Raw genomic sequence first — 13,243 nt, 5'->3', positions numbered from 1 at the left:
ACCCTACTTTCAGGCAGCCCCTTTAGAGAACCGGACTGTCAGACTCATCACAGGAGGGAACACCAAGGAGGCAAGAGGCTTTGCACACAAGGGAATACCCAGGTGGTCTCTGTTAATGATCGTTATACCTATTTTACATAACCGCATGCAGCCTGCCTTTGGATAGGACATGTCAAATAGTCCTATTTGTTTCTGCTTCACGCATTAATTGTACACATACGCCTTGATGTATTATCCAAATAACAACATGAAATAGTGTACATCGTCAGCTTCTTATTACTATCTTCATATTTTCCCTTAAATTTTTATTTAATATTGCATTAGTACACTTTGGTACGTTCAGTTTGCCAGGGGCTTCTTATTTTGCCCCATAATATGGCAGGATAAGTCCGAACACTTTCTACAGTGCGGCACCCCGAACTTATAGCATTATATGCATCAGCTCCGAATCATGTCTTGGGTCAATAGTTGGGTTAGCCCGGCTCCCTTGTTTTGGTACCTTACATTCTGTTATATCGGTTAAGGTTGCGCAGGGAGAACTACTGCGATTGTGTCCCGGTTCTTCCGGACGAGCACCTCAGTAGAGAAAGCCGAAAACTGACCATCATGATGCGGCGAGAGCTGGTCACTGTTCGAGAGGCGTGGAATCGGCCTTGTCCGATTTAGGCGTGTATAGCGCCCCAGTTCGGCCTTTCGAAAACTAGGGGCTTCGCCGAAATTTAAAATTATAGACTTCTATGGCCAAGTGAGGGTTATAAAGCCGCATAGTCCGATTGCCTTGTTCGTTGTGCTAAACACCTCCTTAAAGGACCAAAAATTTGGATAAAGAGTATTTGGGTTTTCGACGAACATCCCAGTACTAGTTACATGGGGGCGGAACCGACGACTGGCCTACTTTCAGAACTTTATAAACGGCCACACAGAAGGTAATATTTTAAATCAACAAAGCGTTACATAGCGCAAACAAACTCGTTTTCATATTACAAAGACGACATGAGTACATTCACTCAAAGATTATGTTCTTGGCACATTCATCGGCCACAAGGCGAGTGCCTTTCATAATGCCATCATAATATTTTTTGGGGCAGTAATGCTACTTACCCTCCGGGGGTCCATCCTTCACGAGCTTCTCAGCATCCAGTTTGGCCCAATGCATCTTCGTGGGGGCAAAGTCCCGACGGGCACCCTCAATACAGACGGACTGCTTGATAACTTCAAGCCATGGACAGGCATGCACCATCCTCTTTATAAGGGCAAAATAGCTATTGGGTCGGGGCTCGCCAGGCCACATCCGGACTATGAGGCCCTTCATGGCCAGTTCGGCCGCCCTGTGGAGTTCGACCAACTGCTTTAGTTGGTCACTCAAGGGCATCGGGTGTTCGGCTCCGGCATACTGGGACCAAAACATCTTCTCCGTTGAACTCCCTTCTTCGACACGGTAGAACTCCATGGCATCCGATATGCTGCGTGGCAGATCTGCGAATGCCCGTGGAGAGCTCCGAATTCAGTTAAGTAAAAGAAATGTCTCCTCCACATGCTTGCTTTGCATAATGAATGCCTTACCCGCCACTATCTTCTTAGCCGCCTAGATTTCTTGGAGGGCCTTTTGGTCTTCGGCCTTGGCATCTTTCGCACTCTCGAGGGTTTTGGCAAGCTCGGACGCTCGCGTATTGAAGTCATGCTCCCAGGACTCGAACTTCTTGCCGAATTCCTGGAGCTCTTGGTGTACCTCTTCCACCCGAGCATCTTGCTTTTCACGCTCGGTGCGCTCCGTGGCCGCCTTGGCTTCGGCCTCGGACAACGCTTTCTTCAGGGCCGCCACTTCTATCGTGGCCCATATTAAAAATCATGATGCTTTTTGTTAGCATCACCAATTTTTCTCCTCTATATGACACACGGACGGGGTATCACTTACCTTTGTTCTCCTCGAGCTTCCTCTTCAGGAGGCCGAGCTCTTCTTCGGCCTGCCCCCAGGTCCCGCCTGAGTCTGGCGACCTCAGCTGTGCACGTAGCGGCGGTCAGCAGCAATGCATGCTTATTAACATAGACAAGTACTATCAGATTCCTGCGGTTTTTAGTTGACCCTCCATTTGGCTTTTCTTTCCGAACACCAAACAGAGTATCAGGGGCTACTGTCTATTGGGTGATATTTTCTCACACTTTTTCATTACTTACCTCAAATCCTATTAAGAGGCTGGTGCAGGCTTCGGTCAATCCGCTTTTGGCAGACCGAACCTTCTCAATAACCATACTCATAAGAGTATGGTGCTCGTCGTCAATGGAAGCGCCTCGAAGCACTTCCAACAAATTATCCGATGCCTCCGGCTGGGCGGAGGTCATCGGCATGGTCGGCTCGCTCTCCTTCGCAAGGGGCTTCCTACTGGAATCTGGAGCCTTTGGAGGCTCCGACGCAGTAACCGGCTGGGAGCCAGGCTTGTTGTGGCTCCCGTCCACATAACCCATGGGGATCTTACCCCCATGTGATCGGCATCTGGGATTTCTCCTTGGGACTTCTCCAGAACCATCGCCCCCTGCTCTGGCATCCTTTGGGACAACACCTCGGTGCCGTCCGCACTTCATGGGGAGGTGGACGTCAGGAGTGAATTCTTCTCCGACTCACTCCAGGACCCATCCGAGGATGATACCCCGAGATTGGACCCAGCCAGACTGCATATACTTGTTTGCCGTTATTACAAACTATGAAGTCAAAGTCGCACGAGAAATAATACAGAGTGCAGATACTTACGACCTCGCCTGCGGCCTGCCCCTGGGCAGCCACTCCTCCTCGCTGTAGGCGGCGGTAGTGGAATGATCCGGAAGGGACGCCTTTCCCTTCTTCGGCGTCCTAGCATCCCCCTATGGGGCAGCCTTCCGTTTCTTCTCCTCCCTAGTGCGGGGAGGGGGCATTTATTCATGTTTCCCCCCCGTCTCCATGGGAGGAATCTACCTCGTCATCTTCGGATGACGAGTCTATCACGGCCCTATGCCGCAGACCTTTTCTGGTCCCCGTATCCGCCTTCTTGGACCCTTCGGCCCCCTCAGTTGGGGCGGCCTTCCTCTTTCTCTCCTCTCCTTCGTGGGAGGAATGTGCCTCGTCGTCTTCTGGCGAGGCGTCTGGCGCAACCTCGCGCCGGAGACCCTTCCTGGTCCCCATCGCCTTCTTCTCGGCCTTTTTCTCCGGCACCTTGTAAGGCGCCGGAACCAGCATCTACGTCAGGAGTGCGGTTGCTAGATCTTCAGGTAGCGGAGCCGGACAGTCGATCTACTCCGCCGTCTCCATGTAATCCTGTTTTATCAGCATGGTGACTTAAGATCCTCCCATGAATATGTTAGGAAAGGTACATCTTGTGATAATCAGAGGACTTACTGGATTGGCGGGGCGCCTTGTGCTGAGCCCGCGGTCCTCGGATGTGGGAGGAGGAACTTCGCCGGTCTTGAACAGCACCTTCCAAACGTCCTTATGCATCATGTCGAAGAGCTCATGTAGCATCTGGTGTTCGGCTGGATCGAACTCACACATATAGAATGCCCGTCTTTCACACGGGAGAATCCGGCGGACGAGCATGACCTGGACCACGTTGACAAGCTTGATCTTCTTATCCCTCTTGATTTTGATGAAGGCCTCGAGTCCGGTTAGCTCCACAAGTTCGCCCCAGGCCAGGCCCTTCTTTTCCCAAGAGGTGAGCCGCATGGGGATTCCGGATCAGAATTTGGGGGCCGCCGACCAGTTGGCCTCGCGCGGCTCGGTGATGTAGAACCACCCTGATTGCCACCCTTTCACGGTCTCCACAAAGGAGACATCAAGGCATGTAACGTTGGGCATTTTGCCCACCATTGCGCCTCCGCACTCCGCCTGCTAGCCGCTCACGATCTTCGGCTTCACGCAGAACGTCTTCAACGACAGGCCAAAGTGGGGCTTGATGCGGAGGAAGGCCTCGCACACGACGATGAACGTCGAGATGTTGAGGATGAAATTTGGGGCCAGATCATGAAAATCTAGCCCATAGTAATACATGAGACGACGGACGAACGGGTGGTGTCGAAATCCTAGTCCGCGGACGAAATGAGGGAGGAATACTACTCTCTCCCGAGACTTTGGGGTGGGGTGATCTCTCCCTCCGCTGGAAGCCTGTGCGCGATGTTTTCGGCCAGGTATCCAGCCGCTCGAAGCTTGGTAATGTCCTCCTCCGTGACGGAGGAGGCCATCCACTTGCCTCCCGCTCTGGACATGCTGCAAATGAGGAAGCGACAGAGATGAGAACTTGGGCGCTGGGGCTCGAGAGTGCGAGAATGGATGAGCAAAGGAGGAAGAAGCCGTGGGTGAAAACGGGAGATCCTTATCCCTTTATAAAGATGGTGTAAAATGTGCGCCTCCCCACTTGCCTGTCAAGGTTACTCATTTTCCAAGCGCCATGATTGATGGCATGGTTGGGTTACCCATACCCATATTGATGAGGATCCCACGATAAGAGGGTCACGATCTCTGCTTCGACAAGACGTGCCAAAGAAAGCGCCTCGCAATGTGTGCGGTAGCCAGTTGTAAAAAACGGTTCAAACCGTGGCGTGATGTCACGTCATGAAGAGTTGTCAGCAGATTAGATTTGTGGATTATATTTCTCTCTACAGTGGTATGTGAAATTTGTCTTGCAGAGCCGGGCACGACTTAAGTGTTCGAAATTTACCTTGGAGTATTCGGAGATGGAACCCGCCTTGCAATGCCGAAGACAATCTACGCGCCGGACTCATCGTCAATGAAGCCTTGTTCAGGGGCTACTGAGGGAGTCCTGGATAAGGGGGTATCCGGAAAGCCGGACTATATACTTTGGATGGACTGTTGGACTATGAAGATACAAGATTGAAGACTTCGTCCCGTGTCTGGATGGGACTCTCCTTTGCGTGGAAGGCAAGCTTGGCGATTCGGATGATAGATCTCCTTCTCTGTAACCGCCTTTGTGTAACCCTAGCCCCCTCTGGTGTCTATATAAACTGGAGGGTTTAGTCCATAGGACAACAACAATCATAATCATAGGCTAGCTTCTAGGGTGTAGCCTCTATGATCTCGTGGTAGATCAAATCTTGTAATACTCATATCATCAAGATCAATCAAGCAGGAAGTAGGGTATTACCTCCATCGAGAGGGCCCGAACCTGGGTAAACATTATGTCCCCAATCTCCTGTTACCATTAGACTTAGACGCACTGTTCGGGACCCCCTACCCGAGATCCGCTGGTTTTGACACCGACAGGTGGCGCCGCCCACGACCATTGCTCACTGAGTTGGATCTGGAGAAATGGATTACAGTCTGTCAATCCATGAAACGACTTAAATACCCACGACGGGGAGAGGAGGGGTCCAAATTAATTACATATTTTTTTCTTTTGACGGGAAGGTCCGGGATAATTACTACTCGTAACAAGTAAAAGGTAGGTGGCTGCTTGAAACATTAAATAGAGCCACGGTTTCAAGGTACGAGATGCATGGTTGAAGACGCAAACCAGGCACGGTCGTGCCCATCCGTGTTTTAATTATTTATGGCACACATTCAATAGAAGAATCTGTTTAATGCCGGAAGCACGGTTCTACAGTCATCTTCCCTTTGCAAGCACCAAAATTTTCCACGGGCACGTTGACAATTAAGTCACCAGAAGATTCAAGGCCGTGCCTCTGCTTTGCAGATGATTCTATTGAAACACTCACGGACAAAACCAATGAAGCATGGTAGAGAAATGGATTGTCACATACCAGACACATGGTCCTGCCTTCGTCATTGTAACGCACTGTTCTACATGCCACACAGGCATGTAGAACAGTTCACGTCTATGTTCATGTCTCTTTGTGTTCCAAATGATTCTGTTGACTCTATCACCTGGGGAGGCACGGTATGGCAGACCAGAGAGACATGATTGTGTTATATGCGGGGTCACAATTGTCACAGGCACGGGCATGAAGCGCTCAAAGGCATGGTCGGTGGTATTACATAGAGTCACGCTAACCTTTGTCTTACGCACAGCCACGGGCGTTTACTCTGTGAGGCACAGAATGGCCTATATGAGGAGATATTGTTTTTAAAATCTTATTTCCTTGTATTTAAAAGCACGGACGTACAGTTCATAGTATGTTATTCGAAAAAGGCGTTGATGTTCGTGGCTATCTGTGTTTCTGTGTCAAGGGTCACAAGCACAGGCATACAACCCTCAAAGGTTTTCTAATTACATAGAGTCACACATAGAGGTTTTCTGATTGTATTCAGAATGAGTCGGTGGAGAGGCACGGAAGAGGCATGGTTTATTCTTACCCGGAGTCACGATTGTACAATTATTACGGAAACCTAATAGAACCGGGCGACTATCTATGTAACAATTTTTTTCGCTGTAAGATTTTAACTCAAATTCACGAAGGCGACTTTATATGTTTAGTAGCGTCACGGTCCTTTACGCATGAAGACGACTTGCTGTGTGTCAATGTTTCAGGTCACAGGCATGGTTGTCAAGCCCACAAACGCATGACCTGTAATTATCCAGAGTAACCTTCATGTCTGTTTGTGTCACTAGGAGAGGCACGGTCGGCATGCCGAGGGAGGCATGCTTGTGTATTACGCGGAGCCACGTTCGTGCATTGATTGCGGAAACCCAACGTTTCAATGGGAGTCTCCTCCTATTCGGGTGTGAACGCCACGTGGCCCCTCTCCCGAAACCCAAGGGTCCAATGGGTGTATCCTCCCGTGACGCTGCTCTGGCTCGTCGCCCGAGGCCAGCTCCGGCTATTTAAACCGGACGAAGTGTTGAAACCCTAGCCACACACTCTTCCCCCCTCTGCCCGCTGCCAGGCCATCCATTCCTCTTGTTGCTCTCTATCCTGACCCTCTTTGCCATGGCTGGTCAGGAGAATACTACTGCAGAACCCAGTGTCCAGACACTGCAGGAGATCCAGGCTGGCGAGGGTTCCTCATCTGTAAGTTCACTCTGCTTCCGCTTCATTCGTTTTTCCTTTCCTTCGGCTACTTGATTGAGTTGTGAATCGTGAATAAGTCAGACGGAGTGTCAAAACCCTAGCCACATCCCCTTCGTCCTTTTATCCGCCTCCAGGCCACCCAGTCATCTTGCTGTACGACAAGTTGAAGCTGGACACATACGTTATGATAAAAGAGATCAAGGAACTTCGAGCCCAGCGACCTTGATCGTTGTATCTGAAGCAATTAAGTAGTGGGCTAAAAGTTTCTTATTTTTTCTTGCGTTACCATGTAGTCAGTAACTTTGATAACAAATGTGTTTTGGTTTCCTGGGTCATGTTCATTCCTATTTTATGGGTACAGATGTGAACATTAACGTAATGGCCGATTCGAGAGGCGTTGTTTTTAAAAGCACCGGCGTGAAGTCTCTGCAGCCAAGGTTCTTTGTACCAACTAAAGTCATGTCTTGTGCACACATGAAGGCGCGAACATTCCTGCCTTTCTTTGTTTCAGTGTTTCGGGTCACAGGCACGGGCATGAAGCACTAAAAGGCATGGTCGGATGTATTACATAGAGTCACGCTAGCCTGTGACTCTATCAGACGAAGATGCATGGGCGTTTAGCCCACGGAGATGAACCTTTGTCTTACACACAGCCACGAGTGTTTAATCTGTGAGGCATGGAATGACCTATGTGAGGGACGCTGTTTTTAAAATCTTATTTCCTTGTATTTAAGAGCACAGACGTGAACTCCCTACGGACACAGTTCCGTATTGAGTTGCGTCACACTTCTTTCTTGATGTGTTACGTATATTATTCGATATAAAAGGCGTGGACGTTCGTGGCTATCTGTATTTCATTGTTTCACAATGAAGCACAGGCACACTTTTAAACAAAGCACAAGCACGTCTCGATTTGCAGAAACAGCACTGTCATGGTTCTACAGGATGCTATGTTATAGGCTGTGCAGCATGTTTCCACCCAAACGTTCACCACAGGGTCACGGACATACACAGAGGAAGTGTCGTGTAGTGATAACAGATGCAGCCTTACAGGTACAAGAGGCACAAGGAGGCATATTGATTAACATCATCAGAAATGAATCACATTATACATGCGCATGCATATAGAGAGATGCATAAAAAGTCATATAGAGAGATGCATAAAAATTGGACTACAAGAGATAAACTAAGTTGGTAATAGTAAACGATCGATGGTACTAACTAATAATGGAACTTAACAATAGGCATACAACATTAGACTCAAACTTATAGTAGAACACACACAGTAAATAGAAGTCCTGATCATGACAGATCGACTCGGTCACTGAAAACTCAAAAGTAGTAACAAGTCAATGCTAGGTGGCTGCTTGAAACATCAAATAGAGCCACGACTTTGATGGTACGAGTCACTGTTGTACTTGCAGACCAGGCACGGGCGTGCCCCTCCATGATTTAATTATTTACCGCACACATTCACTCTGCTTCCATTTCATTCATTTTTTCTTTCTTTCGGCTACTTGATTTAGTTGTGAAACATGAATTATTGTGAGGTTGTGTCTTGCCATCAATCTGACACCTTCTCCTTTGTCCAGGAAAAGAATCAGCTCGATACTACTCAATATCACCTCTTGAAGATCGTTGAGATAAGCACGAAGTTGAACGACGAGAACAAAGCCATCATTAAACGTCTTATGGATGAGAAGGCGAGGCTCGAACTTCAGCGCAACAAGCTGAAGCTGGAATCATACATTATAAAGAAACAGATCGAGGAACTTCGTGCCGAGCAACCAAAAAAGATGTCTCGTCGGACTAAGTAGACAACACCGACACTGATCGTTGTATATGAAGCTATTAAGAAGTGCACTAAAAGTTTCTAATTTTGTATCGTGTTACCTCGTGTTCTCAGTAACTTTGATAACAAATCTGTTTTGGTTTCCTGGGTCACATTCATTCCAAGTTTATGGGTATGAACATTAACATAATGGCCGATTCGAGAGACGCTGTTTTTAAAAGCACCGGCGTGAAGTCTCTGCAGCCAACATTATTTGTACCAACTAGAGTCATGTCTTGTGCACTCATAAAGGCGTGGAGGTTCCTGCCTTTCTTTGTTTCGGTGTTTTGGCTCACAGGCACGAGCATGCAACGCTCAAAGGCATGGTCTGTGGTATTACATAGAATCATGCTCGCCTATGACTCAATCAGACGGAGATGTGATAAGTCTCCAATGTATCTATAATTTTTCATTGTTCCATGATATTATATTACCCGTTTTGGATGTTTATAGGCTTTACTTTACACTTTTATATCATTTTTGTGACTAACCAACTAACCGGAGGCCCAACCCGAATTGCTGTTTTTTTGCCTATTTCAGTGTTTCGAAGAAAAGGAATATCAAATGGAGTCCAAATAGAATGAAACCTTCGGGAGCCATCTTTTTGGAACAAACGTGATCCAGAGGACTTGGAGTGGAAGTCAAGAAACAAGTGAGGCGGCCACAAGGGTGCCCGGCATGCCCCCTACAGGTGGGCGCGCCCCCCACCCTCGTGGGCCTCTCGAGCATCCACCGACCTACGTCTTCCTTCTACATATACCCATGTACCCCGAAAACAACAGAGGTGACCATGAAAAACTATTTCCACCACCGTAACCTTCTGTATCCGCGAGATCCCATCTTGGAGCCTTCTCGGTGCTCCGCCGGAGGGGAATCGATCATGGAGGGCCTCTACATCATCTCCAAGGCCTCTCCGATGAGTTGTGAGTAGTTTACCACAGACCTTCGGGTCCATAGTTATTAGCTAGATGGCTTCTTCTCTCTCTTTGATTCTCAATAATAAGTTCTCCTTCCTCTTCTTGGAGATCTATTCGATGTAACTCTTTTTGTGGTGTGTTTGTCGAGATCCGATGAATTGTGGGTTTATGATCAAGTTTATCTATGAGAAATATTTGAATCTCCTTTGAATTCTTTTATGTGTGATTAAGTTATCTTTGCTAGTCACTTCGGATTATCAGTTTGGTTTGGCCTACTAGATTGATCTTTCTTGCAATGGGAGAAGTGCTTAGTGTCGGTGTCAAAACCGGCGGATCTCGGGTAGGGGGTCCGGAACTGTGCGTCTAGGCGGATGGTAACATGAGACAAGGGACACGATGTTTTTACCCAGGTTCGGGCCCTCTCGATGGAGGTAAAACCCTACTCCGTCTTGATTAATATTGATGATATGGGTAGTACAAGAGTAGATCTACCACGAGATCAGAGAGGCTAAACCCTAGAAGCTAGCCTATGGTATGATTGTTGTTCGTCCTACGGACTAAAACCCTCCAGTTTATATAGACACCGGAGAGGGCTAGGGTTACATAGAGTCGGTTACAATGGGAGGAGATCTACATATCCGCATCGCCAAGCTTGCCTTCCACGCCAAGGAATGTCCCATCAAGACACAGGACGAAGTCTTCAATCTTGTATCTTCATAGTCCGGGAGTCCGGCCAAAGGTCATAGTCCGGTCATCCAGGACACCTCCTAATTCGGGACTCCCTCAGTAGCCCTGAACCAAGCTTCAATGACGACGAGTTCGGCGCGCTGATTGTCTTCGGCATAGCAAGGCGGGTTCCTCCTCCGAATACTTCATAGAAGATTTTGAACACAAGGATAGTGTCCGGCTCTGCAAAATAAGTTCCACATACCACCGTAGAGAGAATAATATTTGTACAAATCTAATCTGCTGATGTATTTTGCAGCGTGACATCATGCCACGGCCAAGCCTTTATTCGAATCATTTTACTGTCCCACCTTAGAGCGTTTAGCGAGGAGGTTTCCTTGGCACGTCTTGTCGAAGCATAGATCGTGTCCCCTTATTCTGGGATTCTCATCAATACGGGCGTGTGTAACCCAATCGTGCCTGTTGGTATGTCCTCTCAAACAAAGGAGAATCCCAAACGGTCACCAGGAGGGATCTTGGTATTCAACCTCTTTATAAAGAAACCAAGGCTCGACTCCTTTCTTTCAATCTCAATCAAATCCGCCTCTCGCCCTGAGTTCCAACACCCAAAGCTCCAGATTCAGGCGCTTTAGACCTTCGATGATGTCCGGCTCCGACCTTCAAGGCCGGTGGATGCCCTCCTCCATCACGGAAGAAGACGTGTTAAAGTTAAGAGACGCTAGGTATCTAACCGGCGAAATCTTGCATAGGTTGCCTGCTCAAGGGCAGGTTATTCCCACTCCCAAGCTAGGTGAGAGCGTGGTGTTTGTGTCCCACTTCCTTCGGGGGCTAGGATTCCCGATTGACCCCTTCGTGAGGGGGCTCATGTTTTACTATGGGATGGAATTTCACGACTTAGCTCCGGAGTCCACCCTCCATATCTGATCGTTCGTTGTCGTGTGCGAGGCCTTCCTCCATATTACTCCTCACTTCGGATTGTGGCTTAAGACCTTCAAGGTAGAGTCGAAGATGATCGAGGGGCAGCACGCAGAGTGCGGAGGCGCTGTTATAAGCAAGATTGCCGACGCCCCATGGCCCGAGGGCTCTTTTCAAGAGGAGTTCGGCTCATGGCAACGAGAGTGGTTCTACATCACAGCTCCCAGGGGCACCAAATGGGTGGCGCCTCCTGCCTTTCGCTCGGGCCCCCCACCACAGCTGGCGTCATGGGTCAATGAAGGGCTCAACTGGGGGCCGTCCAAGGACGTGCCCTTGTTGCAGGGCCATGTTCGAGATCTCCTGGAAAGAGATATCAATCTGGCCGTAGTGACGAAGGTTATGCTGATTCGTCGCATCCTGCCCTGCAAACGCCGTCCCCTCCGCCTGTGGGAATTTAATCCGGAAGGACCACGAGCTCTCCAACATTTTATGGGCACGACGCCCGTGGAGATGTACAAATTGTTCTTCGGATCACAAGCAATGTGTCCGGACTCGTCCGAAGACGCAGGTCTGAGTTGCAATCGCCCGGATACTCAAGTAAGTAGCCATGTACCCGGACACGCTATCCGTATATTTATCATAAAATTTCCCTTGAAAGAGCTGTCCTTTAAACGGGAGTGGATAGCGAAAGCAAAATTAATCAGGTTTCCGGCTCCCCTCCCCAAGACTATGTCGGATCCCGTGTTAACCAGGATGCTGGAGGTTGCGCCTTTGGAAGAAGGAAAAGAGGGGAACAAGTAAGCTACCGCCTCCCCGAAGAGGAAAAAGAGGACCGCCTGTGAAGACCCAGAGGCTATGGCCTCAAAGCGGGGGAAGAAATCTTCGTCAGAGGGTCCGGTGCCGGGAGGTGCCTCGGCCGCATTGCGTCCCCAAGGAGATCAGCTGTCCACCGAGCCGTAAGTAGAGAAAGTTTTTTTTTTTAAATAAGAGACATCCCCGTTCTATTTCTGAGGAAGATAACCAATTACCTTGTAGTTCAGATCTCCGCCCTTCTCAGCAGAGCTCATCTTCAGGAGATCTTCGTCCGGAGATGATGGAGAGCGGAACGCCTCCCCCTGCCGTACCGCCTTGCGAGGCGGGCGACCCTGAGGTGTCATCACGGAGGGTTTCTCCGAATCCGGCATGGCCGGAAGGTAGTCGTATAGCCCCCCAAGGCCCTCCGTGTCCGGCCTTCAAAGAAGGCCATCGGACGAGTCCTACACCGTCCGGTGCACGGTCGGAGGAGCTGAAGGATCTGCTCGGGCGAGCGTCTATCTCAGAAGAACACCGTCCGTTGATGGATACGGTGATTAGAAGGATTTCATCCGCGGAGAGCGGGTTGTATGAGGCCATCAGGAGTTTACTAATAGGTTTTGAGGTACGTGAAACGATGTACCTCTTGACAGATCCGCATATATAATATGCGCCCTGTATAGACAGTAGCCCCTAAGACTCGGTGCGTTGTCAAAAAGGACGGCACGCCGAGGATCATAATCCCAGGTATAATACGACGCCTTTCCTATGTAGGTGGCGAAGTGTCCGGTGGCTGGCCGGACTGATGAATTTGCCGAAATAAAGCGGCAACTTGACGTGGCAAATGCCGACATCGCGCTTGTCAACAAGCGGCTTGACGAGGCACAAGGTATATAATTTCTCCGAAGACACCTGGTAAGAGGAGCTGGATGCCCATACCTTACAACATATATGCTTGATGCAGACGGTGCCGCTGCCATGGAGAACCTTCGAGCGGAACTTGCCCGAGCCAAGGAGCAGGCTAGGAAAAGTGATGCAGCTGCCTTAAAGGCGGCTGAAGAGCTGAAAGAACAGGCTGCTCACTGCCAAAGAAAGAAGGAAATGGCCAAGATGGCTGAAAAGTTGAAGAATGCTGCCGACTGCTGCCAGC

This window comes from Triticum aestivum, chromosome 1B, assembly GCF_018294505.1.
Source record: "Triticum aestivum cultivar Chinese Spring chromosome 1B, IWGSC CS RefSeq v2.1, whole genome shotgun sequence".
NCBI classification, from domain to species: Eukaryota; Viridiplantae; Streptophyta; class Magnoliopsida; order Poales; family Poaceae; genus Triticum; species Triticum aestivum.
Note: the sequence above shows the minus strand (reverse complement) of the source record.